Source organism: Manis javanica, chromosome 3 (genome assembly GCF_040802235.1).
Source record: "Manis javanica isolate MJ-LG chromosome 3, MJ_LKY, whole genome shotgun sequence".
NCBI classification, from domain to species: Eukaryota; Metazoa; Chordata; class Mammalia; order Pholidota; family Manidae; genus Manis; species Manis javanica.
The window spans coordinates 168,338,695-168,351,579 of record NC_133158.1 but is presented as its reverse complement, the minus strand read 5'-3'; positions in this window follow the sequence as shown (position 1 = coordinate 168,351,579).

Here is a 12,885-nt window from a genome sequence, read left to right as displayed (position 1 = left end):
ATTGATCTTAACCTCTAGTGAGTAGTTCTCAAAGGGTAGGCCCAGCAGCTTCAGCCTCAACTGGGGCAAGTTGGAGATACAAACTTTAAATTCTTAGACTCCACCCGGTACCTGCTAAATCAATCTGTTTCGACAAATGACCTCTAGATGATTTTATGCTTGCAAGAGTTTGAGAACTGCTCTAGGGATTTAGAACTGAACTATTGGGAGTTTGTCCATCTGTTTCCCCAGTTAACAAGCAGTTCTTCAAGTCAAGGAACGGTATGTTTTGCATTCTTAGCCACAGAAAATGCTACAGTTGATCATTAACCCCTCCAATTCTAGCTTATAGGCAGGGCCTTCCTAAAGTCCAAACTCTGGCCTAAGACTTTAATGTTAGTGCAATTCAATTCAGCAAACATTTTTGAGAACCCACTGTGTGCCAAGAACTAACCACCAGTATTTATGTTTCCTGGAATAGGAATTGTTCACTTTAATATGCAGGGAAGCTCAGGTTCCAAGGCCTAAAGTCATATATCTAGACAAAACCTACCTGAATCTGTCTGACTCAAAACTGAATGCTCTTGACTCTGCATTTAGGTACCTGCTTTAAGGACCTCACCAACCTAGAGAAGTAAACAAAGGACTGGCCTGGTAGCACAGGAGAGAATTTGGGCAAGGCTGTGTTGTCGGAATGTATCTCTGAGAAGTGCATGCCAGGGGACAGGAGTAGGGGCATGTTCAGATATACACACATGGTTGTGTCCCCAGCTTTTGCGGGAATGGTGGTAACTGAGACTGGAAAGTAATAATGGAGTTAGAGGGAAGAATTTGTTCATGTTCAGAAACTGGGACTTGATTTGGGCTGAGGGCATGTGCTGCCTTTGTCCTCAAGTGTTTTGCAAATCCCTCTCCTGTGGCACATCTCATACTGTGTTACAAAATATCTCCCTTCCCAGCTAGATTCCCCAAGCCAGAGGGGCAGCGCCTGTTGCTGGCTTGCTCACCTTTGTGGCCCCTGCACGTAGAACAAAGCCTAATACATACCAGGCATTTGAAATCTATTTGTGGAATTGAATTGAGCCAGCAAACAGGCAATTTCATGTGACTCAGGAGGTTTTCTCCACTTACACATACTTCTCTGCTCTGGTATCATCTCTTCAAGGCAGTTTACCCTGAATTACCCTCTGCCTGGGTTAGGAAAGTATTGATCCCTCAGGGAAGCAAGGAAGTTTTCTTATTTAACTTTGAATAACCAGTGATTAACAAAATGCCCAACATAGGAGAGATCCATAATGATTGTTAGACTAAATCTAAATGCTCCTTCCAGATTGTTCTCCTTCCCTCTCTTCCCCCTCCTCTCATTCCCCCTCCTCATTGTCCTAGTGCCCTAGCTTGGGCACTCCATAAGTAATTCAATAGATCTATAATGGTTTTCCTCCTACCTCCGAGGCAAGTCCCATCCTTGGGTCATGGGAGAGGAGAGTTGAACTACCTAATAATTGCCCTTAGAACTCTAGCTTGCTGTGGGCTGTTTTCCTGTCCCTACTTGTCCTCCTGGGGTTGCTATGTTCGAGTTATTTCCTATTTTGAGATAGGAATCTCCCTGATCTGGACATTCTATCCTAGTCAGTGACAACTGTCAGCAAATATGGGTGAAATGGAAGGAATAAATTTGGAAGAGGACACACATATTTGGGAAAGTGTTAGTCTGGGTCTTCTGAGAAGCAGCCATCAAGAAATCAATTAGGGGAGCCACCTGTGACAGAAAATGGGTCAGCATCTGGCAGAGGCTGGGAGAACTATCAGATTGCATTGCACGTCTAACCTCCAATCAAGGAGAGAAGGGAGGAATAAAGGTGACTGGGAGTATCTTGGACTACTGTGCAGTTTTAAGGAAAGTTCAGTAAGGCTGTGGAGGAGTCCTGGACCCAAACTATTCCAGCCACTGTTAGCTGGGAGCAGCCTTTGAGACATGTTGGCCTCGTAGCCATTCAGTAGTTAAGAGAAACAGCCAGAGCTCTCACTCAATTACCCTTAGTGCAGTCCAAGTGTTTTCTCACCTTAGAGGGTTTTTGGGTGGTTAGGAATAAAGGGTGTGAAAGAGAGGAAATTTTGGAGAGCAGCTGCCATCTATGTGGGAAGAGAAGATTTTTAAGATATTTCTTCCATAGTATGAATGCACTTCTCTCTTTAGTGTTTTATTTTAAAAACTGAAGAAAAAAATGAAGCACTCTCAATTCACTTTGTTTTTCTAGACTGTGTCTCTTTCACTACTGAGATGGGATCACAAGAGCCCTGGCTTTAATTCTAGTTAAAATGGTTATCAAGACTTGGAACCTGGTTTTCCCCAGACCACACACATTTTTTCCAAGCCACCTTGGAAAATCCTCATCTTTTTTGACTCCTTGAGCTCTGTGGGAAATGACCAGAGTTGGCCTGTCCCTTTTTCCACAGGCACCTTCACACGATTCTTCAATCCTTGCTGAGCTGCTCTTTCTTTGAAGTTTTTGCCATATGGTGATCCCTGACCTCCACAACACCACCTCCTTTCCCTTCTGTGATCTTCACATCAGGCTTGCTTTTCCCCTCTTCTCTGCTGTATTAGTCAGGGTTCTCCAGGGAAAAAGAGCCATTAGGACATGTATGTGTGTGTGTAGATAGATAAGAAAAATTGGCTCATGTGGTTAACTAATATTGTTAAAATGTCATACTATCCAAAGCAACATACAGATTCAAGGCAATCCGTATCAAAATTCTAATGGCATTTTCCATAGAAATAGAACAAAAGAATCCTAGAATTTGTACAGAACCACAAAAGACCCCAAATAGCCAAAGCAATCTTGAGAAAGAAGACAAAGATGGAGGCATCATGCTTCCTAATTTTAAGCCATATTACAAGCCTATAATAATTAAAATAGTATGGTAGACTCATAGATTAATGGAACAAAATAGAGAACCCAGAAGTAAACCTAGGTACATATGGTCAATTAATTTACAATAGAGGAGTCAAGAATATACAGTGGGACAAGGAGAGTCTCTTCAATAGATGGTATTGGAAAAACTAGACAGCCATATGCAAAAGAATGAAACTAGGCCACTATCATATCATATACAAAAATAAACTCAAAATGTATAAAAGACTTAACATAAGACCTGAAATGATAAAACTCCTACAAGAAAACTAACCAATAAACTCCTCAATATTGGTCTTGGTGATGATTTTTTGGATTTGACACCAAAAGCAAAGACAACAAAAGCAAAAATAAACATGTGGGACTGCAAACAAAAAAGCTCTGCACAGCAAAGAAAACTATCAACACAAGGAAAAGAAACCTACCAAATGGGAGAAAATATTTTCAAATATGTACCTAATAGATAATATCCAAAATATATAAAGAACTCATACAACTCAGTAGCCAAAAAAAAAATCCTATTAAAAATGGACAGGGAATCTGAATAGACATTTTTCCAAAGAAAACATGCAAGTGGCCAACAAAAAGATGCTCAACATTACTATTCTTCAGGAAAATGCAAATCAAAACCAGAATGAAATAGCACCCCACATCATTTAGAGTGATTATAAAAAAGACAAGAAATGACACATTTTGGCAAGGATGCAGAGAAAATGGAACCCTTGAGCACTATTGGTGGGAATGTAAATTGGTGCAGCCACTATGGAAAACAGTATGGAGGTTCCGCAAAAAAATAAAAATAGAACTATCATATAATCCAGGCTTTCCCTTCTGAGTATTTATCCAAAGAAAACAAAGACACTAAAGCAAAAACATTTATGCAACCCCATGTTTATTGCACCATTGTTTACAATAACCAAGACAAGGAAACAACCAGTGTCCATCAACAGATGAATGGGTAAAGGAGTTATGGTATATATAATGGAATGTTAATCAGCCATAATGAATGAAATCTTGTTATTTGTGACAATGTGGATGGACCTTCAGTGCATTATACAAAGTAAAATAAGTCAGAGAAAGAGAAATACTGTATGCTTTCACTCGTATATAGAATCTTAAAGCAAAACAAAAAGCCAAGCTCATAGATACATAGAATAAATTAATTGGTGGGTGGGTAAAATGAGTGAAGAGGGTCAAAAAGTAAAAATCTCCAGATAGAAGGTCACAGAAATGTAATGCACAGCATGGTGATTATAGTTAACAATACTGTATTGTATTATTAACATATTATTAAATAGGCATTACATATTTGAAAGCTAAGAGAGTAGATCTTAAAAGCTGTAATTACAAGAAAAAAAATTTTGTACCTATGTGTGGTGACAGATGTTAGTCACTCTGTGGTGCAATTCAGTCCAAGTCCAAAGGTTTGCTAATATTTTATTGAGTATTTTTGCATCTATTTTCATCAGGGATATTGGTCTGTAGTTTCTTTCTTTGTGGTGTCTTTGCCTGGTTTTGGTATTAGAGTGATGCTGGCTTCATAGAATGAGTTTGGAAGTATTCCCTCCTCTTCTATTTTTTGGAAAACTTTAAGGAGAATAGGTATTATGTCTTCTCTAAATGTCTGATAAAATTCAGCGGTGAAGCCATCTGGTCCAGGAGTTTTGTTCTTGCATAGTTTTTTTATTACCAGTTCAATTTCTTTGCTGGTAATTGGTTTGTTCAGATTTTCTGTTGCTTCCTGGGTCAGTCTTGGAAAGTTGTATTTTTCTAGAAAGTTGTCCATTTCTTCTAGGTTGTTCAGTTTGTTGGCATATAATTTTTCAAAGTATTCTCTAATAATTATTTGTATTTCTCTGGTGTCCATAGTGATTTTTCCTTTCTCTTCTCTGATTCTGTTTTTGTGTGTAGATTCTCTTTTTCTCTTAATAAGTCTGGCTAGGGGTTTATCTATTTTGTTTATTTTCTCAAAGAATCAGCTCTTGGTTTCATTAATTTTTTTCTATTGTTTTATTCTTCTCAATTTTATTTATTTCTTCTCTGATCTTTATTATGTCCCTCCTTCTACTGTGGGCCTCATTTGTTCTTCATTTTCCAATTTCAGTAATTGTGAATTTAGACTGTTCATTTGGGATTGTTTTTCCTTCTTTAAATAGGCCTGGATTGCTATATACTTTCCTCTTACAACTGCCTTCACTGTGTCCAACAGAAGTTGGGGCATTGCACTGTTGTTTTCATTTGTCTCCATATATTGCTTGATGTCTGTTTTAATTTGGTCATTGATCCACTGATTATTTAGGAGCATGTTGTTAAGCCTCCATATGTTTGTGAGCCTTTTTGTTTTGTTTGTACAATTTATTTCTAGTTTCATACCTTTGTGTTCTAAGAACTTGGTTGGTACAATTTCAGTATTTTAAAATTTGCTGAGGCTCTTTTTGTGGCCAGGTATGTGGTCTATTCTTGAAAAATGTTCCATGTGTACTTGAGAAGAATGTATACTGCTGCTTTTGGGTGGAGTGTTCTATAGATGTCTGTTAGGTCTCTCTGTTCTTATGTGTTGTTCTCTGTGTCCTTACTTATTTTTTGTCAGGTTGATTTGTCCTTTGGAATGAGTAGATTGTTGAAGTCTCCTAAAATGAATGCATTGTTTTCTATTTCCTCCTTTAAATCTGTTAGTATTTGTTCCACGTATGTAGGTCCTCCTGTGTTGGGTGCATAGATATTTATAATGGTTATATCCTCTTGTTGGACTGACCCTTTTGTCGTTATGTAATGTCCTTCTTTGTCTCTTGTGACTTTCTTTGTTTTGAAGTCTATTTTGTCTGGTACAAGTACCGCAACGGCTTTTTACTCCCTGTTTGCATGAAATATCTTTTTCCATCCCTTCACTTTTAGTCTTTGTATATCTTTGGGTTTGAATTGAGTGTCTTTTAGGCAGCATATAGATGGTTCTTGCTTTTTTATCCATTCTGTGACTCTTGTGTATTTTGATTGGTGCATTCAGTCTATTTACATTTAGGGTGATTATCTATAGATATGTACTTATTGCCATTGCAGGCTTTGGATTTGTGGTTACCAAAGGTTCAAGGGAAGCTTCTTTGGTATCTAGCAGTCTACCTTGACTCACTTATTACACTATTATAAACACAATCTGATGATTCTTTTTTTCTCTGCCTTCTTTTTCTTCCTCCTTCCCTATTTGTATTTTAGGTGCCATATTCTGTATTCTTTGTGTATCCCTTGACCGACTTTGTGGGTAGCCATTTTAATTGTGCATTTGGTTAGTAGTTAGTTGTTCTATTTCCTTTGCTGTGGTTTTATTTTCTCTGGTGACAGTATTTAGTCTTAGGCACACTTCCATCTAGAGCAGGCCCTTTAGAATAAACTGTAGAGATGGTTTGTGGGAGCTAAGTTCCTTCAACTTTTGCTTATCTGGGAATTGTTTAATCCCTCCTTCAAATTTAATGATAAACTTGCTAGGTAGGGTATTCTTGGTTGTAGGCCCTTCTGTTTCATTCCATTGAATATATCATGCCACTCCTTTCTGGCTTGTGGGGTTTCTGCTGGGAAGTCTGATGATAGTCAGATGGGTTTTCCTTTGTAGGTAATCTTTTTTCTCTCTCTTGCTGCTTTTAATACTCTGTCCTTGTCCTTGATCTTTGCCATTTTAATTATTATATGTCTTTGTGTTGTCCTCCTTGGTTCCCTTGATTTGGGAGATCTGTGGACTTTCATGACCTGAGAGACTATTTCCTTCCCCAGATTAGGGGAGTTTTCTGCAGTTATTTCTTCAAAGACACCCTCTATCCCTTTTTCTCTCTCTTATTCTTCTGGTACTCCTTTAATGCGAATGTTGTTCCATTTGGATTGGTTACACAGTTGTATTAATATTCTCTCATTCCTAGAGATCCTTTTTCTCTCTCTGCCTCAGCTTCTCTGTATTTCTGTTCTCTGATTTCTATTTGATTCACTGCCTCCTCTACCTCACTTAATCTGCTTTTAAATCCTTCCGTTGTTTGTTTTAGTTCAGTTATCTCCTTAATTACATCTCTTAGCTCTTCAACATTTTTCTGTAGCTCCATTAGCATGTTTAAGACTTTTATTTTGAATTGTTTCAGGAAGATTGGTGACTTCCATCTCACTGAGTCCTCTTTCTGGTGTGTGAGGGATTTTGGATTGACCAAGGTTCTTCTGCCTTTTCATTATCCTGAAATGCATGGAAGTGGTCGCTGGTGAGTGGCACAGGTGTCAGCTGGGAGGAGAGAGTTCTGTCTTGCTTTCTGGTTGCCGTGCCTGTCTCCCCTGTCTTTGACACTTAACCGTGCACAGGGAACAGCCTCTGGGTTAATTACCTAAACTGCTACAGGTGGGATGGCCCTCAGGATGGCATATGGCAATGGCGGGTGTTGCAGGCAAGTGGCGCGGGTTCCACTGTGATAACAAAGCCCCTTCATGGCTCCCAGTCTCAGTTCCCATCTCCACTGTCTGTGCCAGTGAACCACATACATGGAGGAGCCTCTGGGTCTGGGCCGGTTAGCCTCATGCAGGGAGAAGCCTCTGCACTGAGCTCTGTAGTTGTTATAGGTGGGGCTGCCCTCTGGCTGGTCTGCAAATTTGGCGGGGACAGCCAGTTTGCACATAAGTGCTGCTGGGTAGGAAGGAGCAGCAGGCTGCTTATTTCTATAAGGGGCCTTGGGGCTGTGTTGCCAACCAGGGGGATAGGGTGCCTGAAGCTCCTGAAAGTTCCCAGCTTCCTGGGCTGAGTGTACCAATACGATTTTGTCCTCCTCTTCCTTCTCTCAAGCCCTTGCCCCCCAAGCAGCCATCTGACCGTTGAGAGGTCCTTTAAAGTGCCTGCTTTTCTTTTGTCCCACAACAGCTGGCTGTGGGAACCTGTTCACAGTCTTAGTCTCACACTCTGCCTTTCAGCTCCTCCAGTCTCCAGAGCCCCATGCACTGTGGGTCCATGCTCCCGGGGAAGATTTCTAGGTCTGAGTATTTAGCAGTCCTGTGCTTCCACTCCCTCCCTGCTCTGATTCTTTTCCCCCCGCTGGTGAGCTGGGGTTGGGGAAGTGCTTGGGTCCAGCTGATTTGCAGCTTTTTACCTTACCCTTTTCCATGAGATGTTAACTTCTCCCAGATGTAGACTGGCTGGTGTACTGTTACTTCTGGTCACTCTTTTAGAAATAGTTTATTTGCTGTATTTAAAAAATATATGTGATTTTGGGAGAAAATTTCTGCCACACAACTCATGCTGCCATCTTTTTCTCTCTCTTCTCTTTGCATTTCTTATGTATCATTTCTAATCTTCCCAAGGCAGATGGATGCCCAGGTCTTATGGGGAATAGGTCACCAAATCAACAAGCTAAATGGGAAATATTTTTAATTTAAATATTTTTAGTATTTTCTAGTCACCACCATTATACCTTCTATCCCTCAGGAAGAACCCATCTCATTTCTAATTGTTAGTGCTTCTTCGAAACACAACTTAAAAATTCACGATTTTTAAAAAGCTTTTTTGACTTACCTTATACCATTCTGTCAATTCTTTTCAGTCTAGTTCCTACATCAGTAATAACAACCTTGATAACTTTTATACAACCATGTCTAGTGCAGTTATTATGCATCAGGCAGTGTTCTGAGAGCTTTACGTATATTGACTTACTTAATCTTTACAGCAATTATGAAATAAGTAACGTGGTTTTCCCATTTTATGGATACGAAATCTGAGGTCAAGTTTTATAGCTTAGAAGTAGCAAAGATTCAAACACAAGCCGCTTAGCAGCCAAGACTATTCTTTCTGTGTTTATGTTTGGGTTCAATCTGTGATCCTTTCATTATACATGCAATTTCTTTTCTACTGATGCAAATATTTTCTCAGTATTCAAAAATTTCCTTAAATGGGCTGGGCATTGTCCTTATAATCTTCATGAGATCAGGATCCTCTCTAAGGCTCATTTAAGTTTCCATAATCAATACTATTTCCAGTATAAAGTGGCAGCTTAATGTGCATTTCATCTAACTAGATTATACTTGATAGTTGATTTCATTCAGGAACTTTAAAATTTTAGTATTGTCTTATTCTCTATGATACTGGAACACCTTGAATCTTATATAGAGAGTGAATGAGGAATATGTTACAAAATAGGAATACCTGTTAATTCATGCAATGAATATTTTTTGAATACATACTGTTTCTGGCCCTGAGCAAAGTGTTCATACATTGAACTCTGATTAACCTTCAGTCCAGATAAGGAGATCCTCCTAATAATCCACATATGATAATAAACTATGATGAATGCCATGAAAGAAAAAAAATGGGTGCTGTCAGAGGAAAAGGAGAATTGGTGTGGGCTGAGAGTTAGGGAAGGTTTCCTGGTGGAAGTGATGTTTGCATTGAGATCTGAAGGCTGACCAGATTTCGAACAGCCCGTGGAGCGCTGGGCAAGCCTGACTCCTGTCTGCCTCTAAACTCATTTTACATTCCTCTCTCTCCTGTTCTTTTCATTCCTCTCACACTGGCCATATTTAAGATCATTAAATGAACCATTCTTGTGTTCTCAGATTCTTTTATGTGTTCTCTCTGCCTATGATTACTTTTCATATACTTTCAATTCTACTTCTCTCATTTTAACTGATGTACTTTGGGACAGTGTATCAATATTAATTCTCCAGAGGAAAAGAACCAGTAGGAGATAATTATATCTATATATCTATGTATGTCTATATCTTTACCTATCAATACACACACACACACACACACATTTAAGAAACTGGCTGATGCAGTTGTAGGGCCTGGAAAATCTGAAACCTGTAGGATAGTCTGGCAAGCTGGAAACCTAGCGTGACTTGGACTTGATGCTGCAGTTCTTGGGCAGATTTTTTTCTTCAGGAAACCTCCTTTTTTGCTCTTACAAAGTCTTCGAACCTACTAGATGAGGTACAGCCACAGTATCAAAGGTAATCTCCTTTACTTAAAGTCAACTGATTGTAGATGTTAACCATGTTTATAAAATATCTTCACAGCAATACGTGCATTAGTCTTCAATTAAATGACTGGATACTAAGCCTAGCTAAGTTGACACATAAAACTAACCATCACAGACATTAATTTCCATGTTCAAATAGTTTGTAGTAGTGCTACTTTTATGGCCTTTATTTATTATATTCCTGTCTTACCTTCATCTTTACAGGCCAGAACTTTCTACCCACTCTCCTCTTAGAGGTCCTATTCCTATATTTTGGAGGTCCTATTAGTCTATTTTAAGAACATCATTTGAACAGTGTTTTCTATTTTACATTTAAAACTTTTCTTGTTGGGAATATTACCCAAAATTCACTAGCACTTTAGGTTTGTTCCTTCAGAGAATAGTCTATGGTAGCTACTAGCTTTGACATTTTTCTGAGTTTAAACTGATAGCTTAGTGTGAGCCTGGTATTTATTCATTCATTCATTTAATTCTCCATCAACAATGATTTTTAGTATTGGCTGTACTAATGCTCTATCCTATATGTTTTGATGCATATATAATATTGAATAAGACATCTTTATATTCTTTTTTTCCCCCTGCATTACTGTTTAGCTGACCACAGAGAAATACATTTACCACTATTCAGCTCACTTTCAAAGCCTTTTCAATCTTCCTGCAGTTTATCTCCATTGACTGTTTTCTACCTGAAAGATACCAGTATTGTCTGCAAGCATAGGGGTTTCATTAGATATTCCCTCATTTAGATTATTTATAAATATGCCTTGGGAATTTTCAATTCTTAAATTTATCCATCTAAAGAGGAACTTATTTGTCCCTCCCCTTTATAATTTAATTTAGCTTCTTGCTTATAACTAAATGTCTCTTTTAGCCCATTATGACTTTTTAAAATGAAGTTTTCACTAAAGTGCAACAGAGAAATTACAGAGTGATAAATTTTCACAAAATGAACACACCCATGTAACCACAACCCAGTTTGAGAAATAGTTATCAGCATTCCTCAAAATCATCCTTATTCCCTCTATCCTTACTACATACTCCTGAAGGTAAACAGAAGCTTTCTGATATCATAATTAATTTTTTTTACCTGTTTTTTAACTGTATATGATGGAATTATATATTATGTGCTATTGCCAATCTGGTTTCTTTCTATTAGTATTATTATCTGAGAGATATAATGCTGCTACACCCATGTTGTTTGGAGTATCAATAATTGGTTCATTCTCAATGCCATACTGCCCTGCATACACATATACAATTTATTTATCCATTCTATTATTTATGGGCATTTGGGTTTACAGTTTTCGCTATTTAGTGCTGCTGTAGACATTTGGGAATGTCTTTTGATACATATCAGTATACATTTTTATTGGGTGTATGTCTACGAGTGGAATTGTTAAGTCATGGGATGTGCTGATGTTCACTTAACAGATACTGGCAAGTGATTTTCCAAAATGATACCACTGATTTATGAGAATTCCTGTTGTTCCATATTTTCATCAACATTTGGTATAGTCAGTTTGTAAATTTTAACATTTTATTATTGTGCTTGGATCTCCTTTTCCTAATAATTAAAGATGTTGAGCACTGTTAAAAAAAAAAAAAAAGCAAGACCCATCTGTATGCTGCTTACAAGAGACTCACCTCATACACAAAGACATGCACAGATTAAAAGTCAGGGGATGGAAAAAGATATTTCATGCAAACAGGGAGAACAAAGCAGGTGTTGCAATACTAGTATCAGACAAAATAGACTTCAAAACAAAGAAAGTAACATGAGATAAAGAAGGATATTACATAATGATAAAGGGTTCAGTCCAACAAGAGGACATAACCATTATAAACATATATGCACCCAATACAGGAGCACCAATATATGTGAAACAAATACTAACAGAGTTAAAGGAGGAAATAGAATGCAATGCATTCATTTTGGGAGACTTTAACTCACCACTCACTCCAAAGGACAGATCCACCAGACAGAAAATAAGTAAGGACACAGAGGCACGGAACAACACAATACAACAGAAGGACCTAATAGATATCTATAGAACTCTACACCCAAAAGCAACAGGATACACATTCTTCTCAACTGCACATGGAACATTCTCCAGAATAGACCACATACTAGGCCACAAAAAGAGCCTCAGTATATTCTAAAAATTTGAAATCCTACCAACCAACTTTTCAGACCACAAAGGTATAAAACTAAAAATAAATTGTACAAAGAAAGCAAAAAGGCTCAAAAACACTCAGAGGCTTAACAACATGCTCCTAAATAACCAGTGGATCAATGACCAAATTAAAATAGAGATCAAGCAATATATGGAAACAAATAACAACTACACAAAGCCCCAACTTCTGTGGGATGCAGCAAAAGCAGTCTTAAGAGGAAAGTATATAGCAATCCAGGCATATTTAAAGAAGGAAGAACAATCCCAAATGAATAGTCTAATGTCACAATTATTGAAATTGGAAAAAGAAGAACAAATGAGGCCTAAGGTCAGCAGACAGAGGGACATAATAAAGATCAGAGAAGAAATAAATAAAATTGAGAAGAATAAAACAATAGAAAAAATAAATGAAACCAAGAGCTGGTTCTTTGCAAAAATAAACAAAATAGATAAGCCTCTAGCCAGACTTATTAAGAGAAAAAGAGAATCAACACACATCAACAAAATCAGAAATGAGAAAGGAAATATCATGATGGACCAACAGAAATACAAAGATTTATTACAGACTACTATGAAAACCTATATGCTAACAAGCTAGAAAACCTAGGAGAAATGGACAGCTTCCTAGAAAAATACAACCTTCCAAGACTGACTCAGAAAAAAACAGAAAATCAAAACAGACTAATTACCAGCAATGAAATTGAAGCAGTAATCAAAAAACTACCCAAGAAAAAAACCTATAGGCCAGATGAATTTACCTTGGAATTTTATCAGACATACAGGAACACATAATACCCATACTCCTTAAAGTTTTCCAAAATATAGAAG